Source organism: Carica papaya, chromosome 8 (assembly GCF_054855325.1).
Source record: "Carica papaya isolate Zhongbai chromosome 8, ASM5485532v1, whole genome shotgun sequence".
Taxonomy (NCBI): Eukaryota; Viridiplantae; Streptophyta; class Magnoliopsida; order Brassicales; family Caricaceae; genus Carica; species Carica papaya.
In genome coordinates, this window is record NC_142316.1 from 16,713,658 (window position 1) to 16,729,286 (window position 15,629).

A 15,629-nucleotide genomic window follows, 5' to 3' on the forward strand; every position below is an offset into this window, starting at 1 on the left:
TATAAACTCCTTCTCTTTTCTTCCCCCTCCCGTCATTTGTTTCCTTGTGCGTGCACACTGCACCTCCCGTTCTCGTTCTAATATCAAGTAAAATGCTACAGCGCCGTGACTCACATTTGTGAATAAACCTGAGGACCATAATTCAAGTCGCGCGTAACGTCGAAAGAATCATTTGCAAAAAAATGGGTGCAACACGAGGACTTCACAAGAAAATGGGTGAAATATAAGGAATTCGCAGGAGGTAACCCATGCTAGTACTACTCTCGCCCAAGCACCCTTACCTACGGAGTTCTGATAGAATCCGTTGCATTAGTGCTGGTATGATCGCACCTGTTTCATTTCGTGCTAAAAATACATACACTCCTTCTCCTTCCCTCCCCCTCCTATCAATTGTTTCCTTGTGCGTTCACACTGCAAATCTCCTTCTCGTTCTAATATCGATTAAAATGCCCCTGCTTCTTGACTAACATTTGCGTATAAACCAGCGGACCCTAGTTCCAGTCGCGCATAACGTCGAACGACCCGTCTGAAAATAAATTGGTGCGACACGAGGACTTCCCAGGAGGTCACCCATTCGAGTACTACTCTCGCCCAAGCACACTTAACTACGTAGTTCTGATGGGATCCGGTGCATTAATGCTGGTATGATCGCACCCGTTTAATTTTGCGCTGCAAATACATATACTCCTTCTCCTTTCTTCCCCCTCCCGTCATTTGTTTCCTTGTGCGTGCGCACTGCACCTCCCGTGCTCGTTCTAATATCAAGTAAAATGCTACGGTGCTGTGACTCACATTTGTGAATAAACCTGAGGACCATAATTCAAGTCGCGCGTATCGTCGAAAGAATCATCTGCAAAAAAATGGGTGAAACACGAGGACTTCCTAACAAAATGGGTGAAATATAAGGACTTCGCAGGAGGTCACCCATCCTAGTGCTACTCTCGCCCAAGAACCCTTAACTTGCGGAGTTCTGATAGAATCCGTTGCATTGGTGCTGGTATGATTGCTCATGTTTCATTATGCGCTGCAAATACATACACTTTTTCTCCCTCCATCCCCCCTCCCGTCATTTGTTTCCTTGTGCGTGCACTCTGCAGCTCTCCTTCTCGTTCTAATTTCGATTAAAATGCCCCTGCTTCTTAACTCACATTTGAGTATAAACGAGCGGATCCTAGTTTCAGTCGCGCGTAACGTCGAACAACCCGTCTGAAAATCAAATTGGTGCGACACGAGGACTTCCCAGGAGGTCACCCATCTGAGTACTACTCTCGCCCAAGCACACTTAACTGTGGAGTTCTAATGGGATCCGGTGCATTAATGCTGGTATGATTGCACCCGTTTAATTTTGCGCTGCAAATACATAAACTCCTTCTCATTTCTTCCCCCTCCCGTCATTTTTTTCCTTGTGCGTGCGCACTGCACCTCTCGTTCTCGTTCAAATATCAAGTAAAATGCCACGGCGCCGTGACTCACATTTGCGAATAAATCTGCGGACCATAATTTAAGTCGCGCGTAACGTCGAACGGCACATCTGAAAAAAAGAAAATGGGTGAAACACGAGAACTTCCCAGGAGGTAACCCATCATTGTACTACTTTCGCCAAAGCACACTTAACTGCGGAGTTCTGATGGGATCCGGTGCATTTGTGCTGGTGTGACCGCACCTGTTTAATTTCGTGCTGAAAATACATACACACCTTCTTCCCTCCCCCTCTCCCATCATTTGTTTCCTTGTGCGTTCGCACTGCACCTCTCCTTCTCGTTCTAATATCGATTAAAATGCCCCTGATTCTTGACTCACATTTGCATATAAACCAGCGGACCATAGTTCCAGTCGCGCGTAACGTCGAACGACCCATCTGAAAAAAAATTATTGCGATACGAGGACTTCCCAAGAGGTCATCCATTCGAGTACTACTCTCGACCAAGCACCCTTAACTGCAGAGTTCTGATGGGATCCAGTGCATTAGTGTTGGTATGATGCCACTTGTTTAATTTTGCGCTTCAAATACATACACTCCTTCTCTTTTCTTCCTCCTCCCGTCATTTGTTTCCTTGTGCGTGCGCACTGCACCTCTCGTACTCGTTCTAATATCAAGTAAAATGCCACGGCGCCGTGACTCACATTTGCGAATAAACCTGCGGACCATAAATCATGTCGCGCATAACGTCAAAAGAATCATCTGCAAAAAGATGGGTGCAACACGAGGACCTCCAGAGAAAATGGGTGAAATATAAGGACTTCACAGGAGGTAACCCATCCGAGTACTACTCTCACCCAAGCACACTTAACTGCAGAGTTCTGATGGGATCCGGGGCTTTATTGCTGGTATGATCGCACCGGTTTAATTTCGCGCTACAAATACATACACTCCTTCTCCTTTCTTCCCACTCCCGTCAATTGTTTCTTTGTGCGTTCGCACTGCACCTCTCATTCTCGTTCTAATATCGATTAAAATGCCCCTGCTTCTTGACTCACATTTGCGTATAAACCAGCGGACCCTAGTTCCAGTCGCGCGTAACGTCGAACGACCCGTCTGAAAAAAAAAATTTGCGACACGAGGACTTCCCAGGAGGTCGCCCATCCGAGTGCTGCTCTCGCCCAAGCACACTTAACTGCGGAGTTCTGATGGGATACGTTGCATTAGTGGTGGTATGATCGCACCCGGTGAATTCCGCTCTGCAAATACATAAACTCCTTTCCATTTCTTCCCCCTCCCAACATTTGTTTTCTTGTGCGTGCGCACTGCACCTCCCGTGCTCGTTCTAATATCAAGTAAAATATTACGGTGCCGTGACTCACATTTGCGAATAAACCTAAGGACCATTATTCAAGTCGCGCGTATCGTCGAAAGAATCATCTGCAAAAAAATGGGTGCAACACGCGGACTTCCTAAGAAAATGGATGAAATATAAGGACTTCGCAGGAGGTCACCCATCCTAGAGCTACTCTTGCCCAAGCACCCTTAACTTGCGGAGTTCTGATAGAATCCGTTGCATTGGTGCTGGTATGATTGCTCATGTTTCATTCTACGCTGCAAATACATACACTTTTTCTCCCTCCATCCCCCCTCCCGTCATTTGTTTCCTTGTGCGTGCACTCTGCATCTCTATTTCTCGTTCTAATATCGATTAAAATGCCCCTGCTTCTTGACTCACATTTGCGTATAAACCAGTGGACCCTAGTTCCAGTCGCGCGTAACGTCGAACGACCCATCTGAAAAAAAAAATTAGTGCGACACGAGGACTTCCCAAGAGGTCACCCATCCGAGTACTACTCTCGCCCCAAGCACACTTAACTGCGGAGTTCTGATGGGATCCGGTGCATTAGTGCTGGTATGATCGCACCTGTTTAATTTCGCGCTGCAAATACACAAACTCCTTCTCCTTTCTTCCCCCTCCCGTCATTTGTTTCCTTGTGCGTGCGCACTGCACCTCTCGTTCTCGTTTAAATATCAAGTAAAATGCCACGGCGCCGTGACTCACATTTGCGAATAAATCTGCGGACTATAATTAAAGACGCGCGTAACGTCGAACGACACATCTGAAAAAAAGAAAATGGGTGCAACACGAGAACTTCCTAGGAGGTAACCCATCATTGTACTACTTTCGCCAAAGCACACTTAACTGCGGAGTTCTGATGGGATCCGGTGCATTTGTGCTTGTATGATCGCACCCGTTTAATTCCGCGCTGCAAATACATAAACTCCTTCTTCTTTCTTCCCCCTCCCGTCATTTGTTTCCTTGTGCGGGTGCACTGCACCTCCCGTGCTCGTTCTAATATCAAGTAAAATGCTATGATGCCGTTACTCACATTTGCGAATAAACATGAGGACTATAATTCAAGTCGCGCGTATCGTCGAAAGAATCATCTGCAAAAAAATAGGTGCAACACGAGGACTTCCTAAGAAAATGGGTGAAATATAAGGACTTCGCAGGAGGTCACCCATCCTAGTGCTTCTCTCGCCTAAGCACCCTTAACCTGCGTAGTTCTGATAGAATCCGTTGCATTGGTGCTGGTATGATTGCTCATGTTTCATTCTGCGCTGCAAATACATACACTTTTTCTCCCTCCATCCCCCCTCCCGTCATTTGTTTCCTTTTGCGTGCACTCTGCATCTCTCCTTCTCGTTCTAATATCGATTAAAATGTCCCTGCTTCTTGACTCACATTTGCGTATAAACAAGTGGACCCTAGTTCCAGTCGCGCGTAACGTCGAACGACCCGTCTGAAAAAAAAAATTCGTGCGACACAAGGACTTCCCAGGAGGACACCCATCCTAGTACTACTCTCGCCCAAGAACACTTAACTGCGGAGTTCTGATGGGATCCGGTGCATTAGTGCTGGTATGATCGCACCTGTTTAATTTCGCGCTGCGAATACATAAACTCCTTCTCTTTTCTTCCCCCTCCCGTCATTTGTTTACTTGTGCGTGCGCATTGCACCTCTGGTTCTCGTTTAAATATCAAGTAAAATGCCACGGCGCCGTGACTCACATTTGCTAACAAATCTGCGGACTATAATTAAAGTCGCGCGTAACTTCGAACGGCACATCTGAAAAAAAAAAATGGGTGCAACACGAGAACTTCCTAGGAGGTAACCCATCATTGTACTACTTTCGCCAAAGCACACTTAACTGCGGAGTTCTGATGGGATCCGGTGCATTTGTGCTGGTATGATCGCACCCATTTAATTCCGCGCTGCAAATACATAAACTCCTTCTCCTTTCTTCCCCCTCCCGTCATTTGTTTCCTTGTGCGCGCGAACTGCACATCCCGTGCTCGTTCTAATATCAAGTAAAATGCTACGGTGCCGTGACTCACATTTGCGAATAAACCTGAGGACCATAATTCAAGTCGCACGTATCGTCGAAAGAATCATCTGCAAAAAAATAGGTGCAACACGAGGACTTCCTAAGAAAATGGGTGAAATATAAGGACTTCGCCGGAGGTCACCCATCCTAGTGCTACTCTCACCCAAGCACCCTTAACTTGCGGAGTTCTGATAGAATCCGTTGCATTGGTGCTGGTATGATTGCTCATGTTTCATTCTGCGCTGCAAATACATACACTTTTTCTCCCTCCATCCCCCCTCCCGTCATTTGTTTCCTTGTGCGTGCACTCTGCATATGTCTTTGTCGTTCTAATATCGATTAAAATGCCCCTGCTTCTTGACTCACATTTGCGTATAAACCGGTGGACCCTAGTTCCAGTCGCGCGTAACGTCGAACGACCCATCTGAAAAAAAAAATTAGTGCGACACAAGGACTTCCCAGGAAGTCACCCATCCGAGTACAACTCTCGCCCAAGCACACTTAACTGCAGAGTTCTGATGGGATCCGTTGCATTAGTGCTAGTATGATCGCATCTGTTTAATTTTGCGCTGCAAATACATAAACTCCTTCTCCTTTCTTCCCCCTCCCGTCATTTATTTTCTTGTGCGTGTGCACTGCACCTCTCGTTCTCGTTCAAATATCAAGTAAAATGCCACGGCGCCGTGACTCATATTTGCGAATAAATCTGCGGACAATAATTAAAGTCGCGCGTAACGTCGAACGGCATATCTGAAAAAAAGAAAATGGGTGCAACACGAGAACTTCCCAGGAGGTCACCCATTCGAGTACTACTCTCACCCAAGCACACTTAACTGCGGAGTTCTGATGGGATCCGGTGCATTAGTGCTGGTATGCTTGCACCCGTTTAATTCCGCGCTGCAAATACATAAACTCCTTCTCCTTTCCTCCCCCTCCCGTCATTTGCTTCCTTGTGCGTGCGCACTGCACCTCCCGTGCTCGTTCTAATATCAAGTAAAATGCTACGGTGCCGTGACTCACATTTGCGAATAAACCTGAGGACCATAATTCAAGTCGCGCGTATCGTCGAAAGAATCATCTGCAAAAAAATGGGTGCAACACGAGGACTTCCTAAGAAAATTTTTTTGAAATATAAGGACTTCGTAGGACGTCACCCATCCTAGTGCTACTCTCGCCCAAACACCCTTAACCTGCGGAGTTCTGATAGAATCCGTTGCATTGGCGCTGTTATGATTGCTCATGTTTCATTCTGTGCTGCAAATACATAAACTTTTTCTCCCTCCATCCCCCCTCCCGTCATTTGTTTCCTTTTGCGTGCACTCTGCATCTCTCATTCTCGTTCTAATATTAATTAAAATGCCCCTGCTACTTGACTCACATTTGCGTATAAACCAGCGAACTCTAGTTCCAGTCGCGTGTAAATACATAAAGTCCTTCTCCTTTCTTCCCCCTCCCGTCATTTGTTTCCGTATGCGTGCGCACTGTAACTCTCGTTCTCGTTCAAATATCAAGTAAAATGCCACGACGCCGTGACTCACATTTGCGAATAAATCTACGGACCATAATTAAAGTCGCGCGTAACGTCGAACGGCACATTTGAAAAAAAGAAAATGGGTGCAACACGAGAACTTCCCAGGAGGTAACCCATCATTGTACTACTTTCGCCAAAGCACACTTAACTGCGTAGTTCTGATGGGATCCGATGCATTTGTGCTGGTGTGACCGCACTTGTTTAATTTCGTGCTGAAAAATACATACACTCATTCTTCCCTCCCCCCCTCCCATCATTTGTTTCCTTGTGCGTTCACACTACACCTCTCCTTCTCGTTCTAATATCGATTAAAATGCCCCTAATTCTTGACTCACATTTGCGTATAAACCAGCGGACCATAGTTCCAGTCGCGCGTAACGTCGAACAACCCATCTGAAAAAAAATTGTTGCGATACGAGGACTTCTCAAGAGGTCACCCATCCGAGTACTACTCTCGCCCAAGCACACTTAACTGTAGAGGTCTGATGGGATCCAGTGCATTAGTGCTGGTATGATGCCACTTGTTTAATTTTGCGCTTCAAATACATACACTTCTTCTCTTTTCTTCCTCCTCCCGTCATTTGTTTCCTTGTGCGTGCGCACTGCACCTCCCGTACTCGTTCTAATATCAAGTAAAATGCCACGGTGCCGTGACTCACATTTGCGAATAAACCTGCGGACCATAAATCAAGTCGAGCGTAACGTCGAAAGAATCATCTGCAACAAGATGGGTGCAACACGAGGACCTCCCAAGAAAATGGGTGAAATATAAGGACTTCGCAGGAGGTCACCCATCCTAGCACTAATCTCGCCCGAGCACACATAACTGCGGAGTTCTGTTGGGATCCGGTACATTGGTGCTGGTATGATCTCATCTGTTTAATTGTGCGATGCAAATACATAAACTCATTCCCCTTTCTTTCCCCTCCCGTCATTTGTTTCCTTGTGCGTGCGCACTGCACCTCCCGTTCTCGTTCTAATATCAAGTAAAATTCTACAGCGTCGTGACTCACATTTGCGAATAAACTTGATGACCATAATTCAAGTCGCGTGTAACGTCGAAAGAATCATCTGCAAAAAAATAGGTGCAACACGAGCATTTCACAAGAAAATGGGTGAAATATAAGGACTTCGCAGGAGGTAACCCATGCTAGTACTACTCTCGCCCAAGCACCCTTACCTACGGAGTTATGATAGAATCCGTTGCATTAGTGCTGGTATGATCGCACCTGTTTCATTTCGTGCTGAAAATACATACACTCCTTCTCCTTCCCTCCCCCTCCCATCAATTGTTTCCTTGTGCGTTCACACTGCACCTCTCCTTCTCGTTCTAATATCGATTAAAATGCCCCTGCTTCTTGACTCACATTTGCGTATAAACCAGCGGACCCTAGTTCCAGTCGCGCGTAACGTCGAACAACCCGTCTGAAAAAAAATTGGTGCGACACGAGAACTTCCCAGGAGGTCACCCATTCGAGTACTACTCTCGCCCAAGCACACTTAACTGCGGAGTTCTGAAGGGATCCGACGCATTACTGCTGGTATGATCGCAACCCTTTAATTCCGTGCTGCAAATACATAAACTCCTTCTCCTTTCTTCCCCCTCCCGTCATTTGTTTCCTTGTGTGTGCGCACTACACCTCCCGTGCTCGTTCTAATATCAAGTAAAATGCTACTGTGCCGTGACTCACATTTGCGAATAAACCTGAGGACCATAATTCAAGTCGCGCGTATTGTCGAAAGAATCATCTAAAAAATGGGTGCAACATGAGGACTTCCTAAGAAAATGGGTGAAAGATATGGATTTCGCAGGAGGTCACCCATCCTAGTGCTACTCTCGCCCAAGCACCCTTAACTTGCGGAGTTCTGATAGAATCCGTTGCATTGGTGCTGGTATGATTGCTCATGTTTCATTCTGCGCTGCAAATATATACACTTTTTCTCCCTCCATCCCCCCTCCCGTCATTTGTTTCCTTGTGCGTGCACTCTGCATCTCTTTTTCACGTTCTAATATCGATTAAAATGCCCCTGCTTCTTGACTCACATTTGCGTATAAACCAGTGGACCCTAGTTCCAGTCGAGCGTAACGTCGAACGACCGGTCTGAAAAAAAACTGGTGCGACAAGAGGAATTCCCAGGAGATCACCCATCCGAGAACTACTCTCGCCCAAGCACACTTAACTGCGGAGTTCTGATGGGATCCGGTGCATTGGTGATTGTTTGATCGCACTCGTTTAATTTCGCGCTGCAAATACATAAACTCCTTCTCCTTTCTTCCCCCTCCCTTCATTTGTTTCCTTGTGCGTGCGCACTGCACCTCCCGTTCTCGTTCTAATATCAAGTAAAATGCTACAGCACCGTGACTTACATTTGCGAATAAACCTGAGGACCATAATACAAGTCGCGCGTAACGTCGAAAGAATAATCTGCAAAAAAATGGGTGCAACACGAGGACTTTTACAAGAAAATTGGTGAAATATAAGGACTTCGCAGGAGGTAACCCTTGCTAGTACTACTCTCGCCCAAGCACCCTTACCTACGGAGTTCTGATAGAATCCGTTGCATTAGTGCTGGTATGATCGCACCTGTTTCATTTCGTGCTGAAAATACATACACTCCTTCTCCTTCCCTCCCCCTCCCATCAATTGTTTCCTTGTGCGTTCACACTGCACCTCTCTTTCTCGTTGTAATATCGATTAAAATGGGTGCAACACGAGGACATCACAAGAAAATGAGTGAAATATAAGGACTTCGCAGGAGGTAACCCATGCTAGTACTACTCTCGCCCAAGCACCCTTACCTACGGAGTTCTGATGGAATCCGTTGCATTAGTGCTGGTATGATCGCACCTGTTTCATTTCGTGCTGAAAGTACATACACTCCTTCTCCTTCCCTCCCCCTCCCATCAATTGTTTCCTTGTGCGTTCACACTGCACCTCTCCTTCTCGTTCTAATATCGATTAAAATGCCCCTGCTTCTTGACTCACATTTGCGTATAAACCAGCGGACCCTAGTTCCAGTCCTGCGTAGCGTCGAATGACCTGTCTGAAAAAAAATTGGTGCGACACGAGAACTTCCCAGGAGGTCACCCATCCGAGTACTACTCTCGCCCAAGCAAACTTAACTGCGGAGTTCTGATGGGATCCGGTGCATTAGTGCTGGTATGATCGCACCTGTTTCATTTTGTGCTGAAAATACATACACTCCTTCTCCTTCCCTCCCCCTCCCATCAATTGTTTCCTTCTGCATTCACATTGCACCTCTCCTTCTCGTTCTAATATCGATTAAAATGCCCCTGCTTCTTGACTCACATTTGCGTATAAACCAGCGGACCATAATTCCAGTCGCGCGTAACGTCGAACAACCTGTCTGAAAAATAATTGGTGCGACACGAGAACTTCCCAGGAGGTCACCCATCCGAGTACTACTCTCGCCCAAGCACACTTGACTGCGGAGTTCTGATGGGATTCGGTGCATTAATGCTGGTATGATCGCACCCGTCTAATTCCACGCTGCAAATACATAAACTCCTTTTCCTTTCTTCCCCCTCCCGTCATTTGTTTCCTTGTGCGTTCGCACTGTACCTCTCGTTCTCGTTCAAATATCAAGTAAAATGCCACGGCGCCGTGACTCACTTTTGCGAATAAATCCGCGGACCATAATTAAAGTCGCGCGTATCGTCGAACGGCACATCTGAAAAAAAGAAAATGGGTGCAACACGAGAACTTCCCAGGAGGTAACCCATCATTTTACTACTTACGCCAAAGCACACTTAACTGCGAAGTTCTGATGGGATCCGGTGCATTTGTGCTGGTGTGACCGTACCTGTTTAATTTCGTGCTGAAAATACATACACTCCTTCTTCCCTCCCCCATCCCATCATTTGTTTCCTTGTGCGTTCACACTGCACCTCTCCTTCTCGTTCTAATATCGATTAAAATGCCCCTGATGCTTGACTCACATTTGCATATAAACCAGCGGACCATAGTTCCAGTCGCGAGTAACGTCAAACGACCTATCTGAAAAAAACTTGTTGCAATACGAGGACTTCCCAAGAGGTCACCCATCCGAGTACTACTCTCGCCCAAGCACACTTAACTACAGAGTTTTGATGGGAACCAGTGCTGTAGTGCTAGTATGATGCCACTTGTTTAATTTTGCGCTCCAAATACACACACTCATTCTCTTTTCTTCCTCATCCCGTCATTTATTTCCTTATGCGTGCGCACTGCACCTCCCGTACTCGTTCTAATATCAAGTAAAATGCCACAGCGCCGTGACTCACATTTGCGAATAAATCTGAGGACCATAATTCAAGTCGCGCGTAACGTCGAAAGAATCATCTGCAAAAAAATGGGTGCAACACGAGGACTTTTACAAGAAAATTGGTGAAATATAAGGACTTCGCAGGAGGTAACCCTTGCTAGTACTACTCTCGCCCAAGCACCCTTACCTACGGAGTTCTGATAGAATCCGTTGCATTAGTGCTGGTATGATCGCACCTGTTTCATTTCGTGCTGAAAATACATACACTCCTTCTCCTTCCCTCCCCCTCCCATCAATTGTTTCCTTGTGCGTTCACACTGCACCTCTCTTTCTCGTTGTAATATCGATTAAAATGGGTGCAACACGAGGACATCACAAGAAAATGAGTGAAATATAAGGACTTCGCAGGAGGTAACCCATGCTAGTACTACTCTCGCCCAAGCACCCTTACCTACGGAGTTCTGATAGAATCCGTTGCATTAGTGCTGGTATGATCGCACCTGTTTCATTTCGTGCTGAAAATACATACACTCCTTCTCCTTCCCTCCCCCTCCCATCAATTGTTTCCTTGTGCGTTCACACTGCACCTCTCCTTCTCGTTCTAATATCGATTAAAATGCCCCTACTTCTTGACTCACATTTGCCTATAAACCAGCGGACCCTAGTTCCAGTCGCGTGTAACGTCGAACGACCCGTCTGAAAAAAAATTGGTGCGACACGAGGACTTCCCAGGAGGTCACCCATCCGAATACTACTCTCGCCCAAGCACACTTAACTGCGGAGTTCTGATGGAATCCTGTGCATTGGTGCTGGTATGATCGCACTCTTTTAATTTCGCGCTGCAAATACATAAACTCCTTCTCCTTTCTTCCCCCTCCCGTCATTTGTTTCCTTGTGCGTGCGCACTGCACCTCCCGTACTCGTTCTAATATCAAGTAAAATGCTACGGTGCCGTGACTCACATTTGCGAATAAACCTGAGGACCATAATTCAAGTTGCGCGTATCGTCGAAAGAATCATCTGCAAAAAAATAGGTGCAACACGAGGACTTCCTAAGAAAATGGGTGAAATATAAGGACTTCACAGGAGGTCACCCATCCTAGAGCTACTCTCGCTGAAGCACCCTTAACTTGCGAAGTTCTGATAGAATTCGTTGCATTGGTGCTGGTATGATTGCTCATGCTTCATTCTGCGCTGCAAATACATACACTTTTTCTCCCTCCATCCCACCTCCCGTCATTTGTTTCCTTGTGCGTGCACTCTGCATCTGTCCTTCTCGTTCTAATATCGATTAAAATGCCCCTGCTTCTTGACTCACATTTGCGTATAAACCAGTGCACCCTAGTTCCAGTCGCGCGTAACCTCGAACGACCCGTCTGAAAAAAAAAATTAGTGCGACACAAGGACTTCCCAAGAGGTCACCCATCCGAGTACTACTCTCACCCGAGCACACTTAACTGCGGAGTTCTGGTGGGATCCGATGCATTAGTGCTGGTATGATCGCACCTGTTTAACTTTGCGCTGCAAATACATAAACTCCTTCCCCTTACTTCCCCCTCCCGTCATTTGTTTCCTTGTGCGTGCGCACTGCACCTCTCGTTCTCGTTCAAATATCAAGTAAAATGCCACGGCGCCGTGACTCACATTTGCGAATAAATCTGCGGACCATAATTAAAGTCGCGCGTAACGTCGAACGACACATCTGAAAAAAAGAAAATGGGTGCAACACGAGAACTTCCCAGGAGGTAACCCATCATTGTACTACTTTCGCCAAAACACACTTAACTGCGGAGTTCTGATGGGATCCGGTGCATTTGTGCTGGTGTGACCGCACCTGTTTAATTTCATGCTAAAATTACATACACTCCTTCTTCCCTCCTCCCCTCCCATCATTTGTTTCCTTGTGCGTTCACACTGGACCTCTCCTTCTCGTTCTAATATCGATTAAAATGCCCCTTATTCTTGACTAACATTTGCGTATAAACCAGCGGACCATAGTTCCAGTCGCGCGTAACGTCGAACGACCCATCTGAAAAAAAATTGTTGCGATACGAGGACTTCCTAAGAGGTCACCCATCCGAGTACTACTCTCGACCAAGCACACTTAACTGCAGAGTTCTGATGGGATCCAGTGCATCAGTGCTGGTATGATGCCACTTGTTTAATTTTGCGCTTCAAATACATACACTCCTTCTCTTTTCTTCCACCTCCCGTCATTTGTTTCCTTGTGCGTGCGCACTGCACCTCCCGTACTCGTTCTAATATCAAGTAAAATGCCACGGCGCCGTGACTCACATTTGCGAACAAACCTGCGGACCATAAATCAAGTCGCGCGTAACGTCGAAAGAATCATCTGCAAAAAGATGGGTGCAACACGAGGACCTCCCAAGAAAATGGGTGAAATATAAGGACTTCGCAAGAGGTAACCCATCGGAGTACTACTCTCGCCCAAGCACACTTAACTGCGGAGTTCTGATGGGATCCGGGGCTTTAGTGTTGGTATGATCGCACCTGTTTAATTTCGCGCTGCAAATACATACACTCCTTCTCCTTTATTCCCCCTCCCGTCAATTGTTTCCTTGTGCGTTCACACTGCACCTATTAAAGTGGCGCGTAATGTCGAACGGCACATCTGAAGAAAAGAAAATGGGTGCAACACGAGAACATCCCAGGAGGTAACCCATCATTGTACTACTTTTGCCAAAGCATACTTAACTGCGGAGTTCTGATGGGATCCAGTGCATTAGTGCTGGTATGATGCCACTTGTTTAATTTTGCGCTTCAAATACATACGCTCCTTCTCTTTTCTTCCTCCTCCCGTCATTTGTTTCCTTGTGCGTCCGCACTGCACCTCCCGTACTCGTTCTAATATCAAGTAAAATGCCACGGCGCCGTGACTCACATTTGCGAAAAAGCCTGCGGACCATAAATCAAGTCGCGCGTAACGTCGAAAGAATCATCTGCAAAAAGATGTGTGCAACATGACGACCTCCCAAGAAAATGGGTGAAATATAAGGACTTCGCAGGAGGTCACCCATCCGAGTACTTTTCTCGCCCAGGCACCCTTAACTGCGGAGTTTTGATAGAATCTGTTGCATTAGTACTGGTATGATCCCTCATGTTTCATTCTGCACTGCAAATACATACACTCTTTCTCCTCCCATCCCCCCTCCCGTCATTTGTTTCCTTGTGCGTGCACTCTACATCTCTCTTTCTCGTTCTAATATCAAGTAATATGCCCCCGCACCGTGACACACCTTTGCAAATGAACCAGCGGTTCATAATTCCATTCGCGCGTAACGTCGAACAACCCATCCGAAAAAAAATAGGTGCTACACGAGGGCTTCCCAAGTGGTCACCCATTCGAGTACAACTCTCGCCCAAGCACACTTAACTGCGGAGTTCTGATGGGATCCGGGGCTTTAGTGCTGGTATGATCGCACCTGTTTAATTTCGCGCTACAAATACATACACTCCTCTCCTTTCTTCCCCCTCCCGTCAATTGTTTCCTTGTGCATTCACACTGCACCTCTCATTCTCATTCTAATATCGATTAAAATGCCCCTGCTTCTTGACTCACATTTGCATATAAACCAGCGGACCCTAGTTCCAGTCGCGCGTAACGTCGAACAACCCGTCTGAAAAAAAATTGTTGTGACACGAGGACTTCCCAAGAGGTCACCCATCCGAGTACTACTCTCGCCCAAGCACACTTAACTGCAGAGTTCTGATGGGATCCGGTGCATTAGTTGTGGTATGATCGCACCTGTTTAATTTCGCGCTGCAAATACATAAATTCCTTCCCCTTTCTTCCCCCTCCCGTCATTTGTTTCCTTGTGCGTGCGCACTGCACCTTCCGTGCTCGTTCTAATATCAAGTAAAATGCTACGGTGCCGTGACTCACATTTGCGAATAAACCTGAGGACCATAATTCAAGTCGCGCGTATCGTCGAAAGAATCATTTGTAAAAAAATCGGTGCAACACGAGGACTTCCTAAGAAAATGGGTGAAATATAAGGACTTCGCAGGAGGTCACCCATCCAAGTGCTACTCTCGCCCAAGCACCCTTAACTTGCGGAGTTCTGATAGAATCCGTTGCATTGGTGCTGGTATGATTGCTCATGTTTCATTCTGGGCTGCAAATACATACACTTTTTCTCCCTCCATCCCCCCTCCCGTCATTTGTTTCCTTGTGCGTGCACTCTACATCTCTCTTTCTCGTTCTAATATCGATTAAAATGCCCCTGTTTCTTGACTCACATTTGCGTATGAACCAGTGGACTCTAGTTCCAGTCGCGCGTAACGTCGAATGACCTGTCTGAAAAAAAAAATTAGTGCGACAAGAGGACTTCCCAGGAGGTCACCCATCCGAGTACTACTCTCGCCCAAGCACACTTAACTGTAGAATTCTGATGGGATCTGGTGCATTAGTGCTGGTATGATCGAACCTGTTTAATTTTGCGCTGCAAATACATAAACTCCTTCTCCTTTCTTCCCCCTCCCGTCATTTGTTTCCTTGTGCGTGCGCACTGCACCTCTCGTTCTCGTTCAAATATCAAGTAAAATGCCACGGCGCTGTGACTCACATTTGCGAATAAATCTGCGGACCATAATTAAAGTCGCGCGTAACGTCGAACGGCACATCTGGAAAAAAGAAAATGGGTGCAACACGAGAACTTCCCAGGAGGTAACCCATCATTGTACTACTTTCGCCAAAGCACACTTAACTGCGGAGTTATAATGGGATCCGTTGCATTTGTGCTGGTATGATCGCACCCATTTAATTCCGCGCTGCAAATACATAAACTCCTTCTCATTTCTTCCCCCTCCCGTCTTTTATTTCCTTGTGCGTGCGCACTGCACCTCCCGTGCTCGTTCTAATATCAAGTAAAATGCTACGGTGCCGTGACTCACATTTGCGAATATCAAGTCGCGCGTATCGTCGAAAGAATCATCTACAAAAAAATGGGTGCAACACGAGGACTTCCTAAGAAAATGGGTGAAATATAAGGACTTCGCA

At 46.4% G+C, this 15,629-nt stretch overlaps 3 non-coding genes and 25 pseudogenes across 3 annotated transcripts; all 28 read right to left on the bottom strand.

Annotated features, from left to right (window-relative positions):
* Positions 1–537: 537 nt before the first annotated feature.
* LOC148244210 (5S ribosomal RNA) lies at positions 538–656 on the bottom strand (annotated as a pseudogene).
* A 562-nt stretch (positions 657–1,218) lies between these two features.
* Positions 1,219–1,337, bottom strand: LOC148244211 (5S ribosomal RNA; annotated as a pseudogene).
* A 209-nt stretch (positions 1,338–1,546) lies between these two features.
* On the bottom strand, positions 1,547–1,665 carry LOC148244212 (5S ribosomal RNA; annotated as a pseudogene).
* Positions 1,666–2,223: 558 nt separating this feature from the next.
* Positions 2,224–2,342, bottom strand: LOC148244213 (5S ribosomal RNA; annotated as a pseudogene).
* Positions 2,343–2,547: 205 nt separating this feature from the next.
* Positions 2,548–2,666, bottom strand: LOC148244214 (5S ribosomal RNA; annotated as a pseudogene).
* Positions 2,667–3,229: 563 nt separating this feature from the next.
* LOC148244215 (5S ribosomal RNA) lies at positions 3,230–3,349 on the bottom strand. Its single transcript, XR_015815108.1, has one exon. It is a non-coding gene; the product is annotated as a 5S ribosomal RNA (ribosomal RNA).
* A 209-nt stretch (positions 3,350–3,558) lies between these two features.
* On the bottom strand, positions 3,559–3,677 carry LOC148244216 (5S ribosomal RNA; annotated as a pseudogene).
* Positions 3,678–4,240: 563 nt separating this feature from the next.
* On the bottom strand, positions 4,241–4,359 carry LOC148244217 (5S ribosomal RNA; annotated as a pseudogene).
* Positions 4,360–4,567: 208 nt separating this feature from the next.
* On the bottom strand, positions 4,568–4,686 carry LOC148244218 (5S ribosomal RNA; annotated as a pseudogene).
* Positions 4,687–5,249: 563 nt separating this feature from the next.
* Positions 5,250–5,368, bottom strand: LOC148244219 (5S ribosomal RNA; annotated as a pseudogene).
* A 209-nt stretch (positions 5,369–5,577) lies between these two features.
* On the bottom strand, positions 5,578–5,696 carry LOC148244220 (5S ribosomal RNA). Its single transcript, XR_015814805.1, has one exon. It is a non-coding gene; the product is annotated as a 5S ribosomal RNA (ribosomal RNA).
* Positions 5,697–6,423: 727 nt separating this feature from the next.
* On the bottom strand, positions 6,424–6,542 carry LOC148244221 (5S ribosomal RNA; annotated as a pseudogene).
* A 205-nt stretch (positions 6,543–6,747) lies between these two features.
* Positions 6,748–6,865, bottom strand: LOC148244222 (5S ribosomal RNA; annotated as a pseudogene).
* A 914-nt stretch (positions 6,866–7,779) lies between these two features.
* On the bottom strand, positions 7,780–7,898 carry LOC148244223 (5S ribosomal RNA; annotated as a pseudogene).
* A 558-nt stretch (positions 7,899–8,456) lies between these two features.
* Positions 8,457–8,575, bottom strand: LOC148244224 (5S ribosomal RNA; annotated as a pseudogene).
* Positions 8,576–9,075: 500 nt separating this feature from the next.
* Positions 9,076–9,194, bottom strand: LOC148244225 (5S ribosomal RNA; annotated as a pseudogene).
* A 205-nt stretch (positions 9,195–9,399) lies between these two features.
* On the bottom strand, positions 9,400–9,518 carry LOC148244226 (5S ribosomal RNA). The gene has a single exon (XR_015815987.1). It is a non-coding gene; the product is annotated as a 5S ribosomal RNA (ribosomal RNA).
* A 205-nt stretch (positions 9,519–9,723) lies between these two features.
* LOC148244227 (5S ribosomal RNA) lies at positions 9,724–9,842 on the bottom strand (annotated as a pseudogene).
* A 209-nt stretch (positions 9,843–10,051) lies between these two features.
* On the bottom strand, positions 10,052–10,170 carry LOC148244228 (5S ribosomal RNA; annotated as a pseudogene).
* A 1,146-nt stretch (positions 10,171–11,316) lies between these two features.
* On the bottom strand, positions 11,317–11,435 carry LOC148244229 (5S ribosomal RNA; annotated as a pseudogene).
* A 563-nt stretch (positions 11,436–11,998) lies between these two features.
* LOC148244230 (5S ribosomal RNA) lies at positions 11,999–12,117 on the bottom strand (annotated as a pseudogene).
* Positions 12,118–12,326: 209 nt separating this feature from the next.
* LOC148244231 (5S ribosomal RNA) lies at positions 12,327–12,445 on the bottom strand (annotated as a pseudogene).
* Positions 12,446–12,649: 204 nt separating this feature from the next.
* LOC148244232 (5S ribosomal RNA) lies at positions 12,650–12,767 on the bottom strand (annotated as a pseudogene).
* Positions 12,768–13,003: 236 nt separating this feature from the next.
* Positions 13,004–13,122, bottom strand: LOC148244233 (5S ribosomal RNA; annotated as a pseudogene).
* Positions 13,123–13,935: 813 nt separating this feature from the next.
* Positions 13,936–14,054, bottom strand: LOC148244234 (5S ribosomal RNA; annotated as a pseudogene).
* A 204-nt stretch (positions 14,055–14,258) lies between these two features.
* On the bottom strand, positions 14,259–14,377 carry LOC148244235 (5S ribosomal RNA; annotated as a pseudogene).
* A 563-nt stretch (positions 14,378–14,940) lies between these two features.
* On the bottom strand, positions 14,941–15,059 carry LOC148244236 (5S ribosomal RNA; annotated as a pseudogene).
* Positions 15,060–15,268: 209 nt separating this feature from the next.
* On the bottom strand, positions 15,269–15,387 carry LOC148244237 (5S ribosomal RNA; annotated as a pseudogene).
* Between the last annotated feature and the right edge of the window lie 242 nt (positions 15,388–15,629).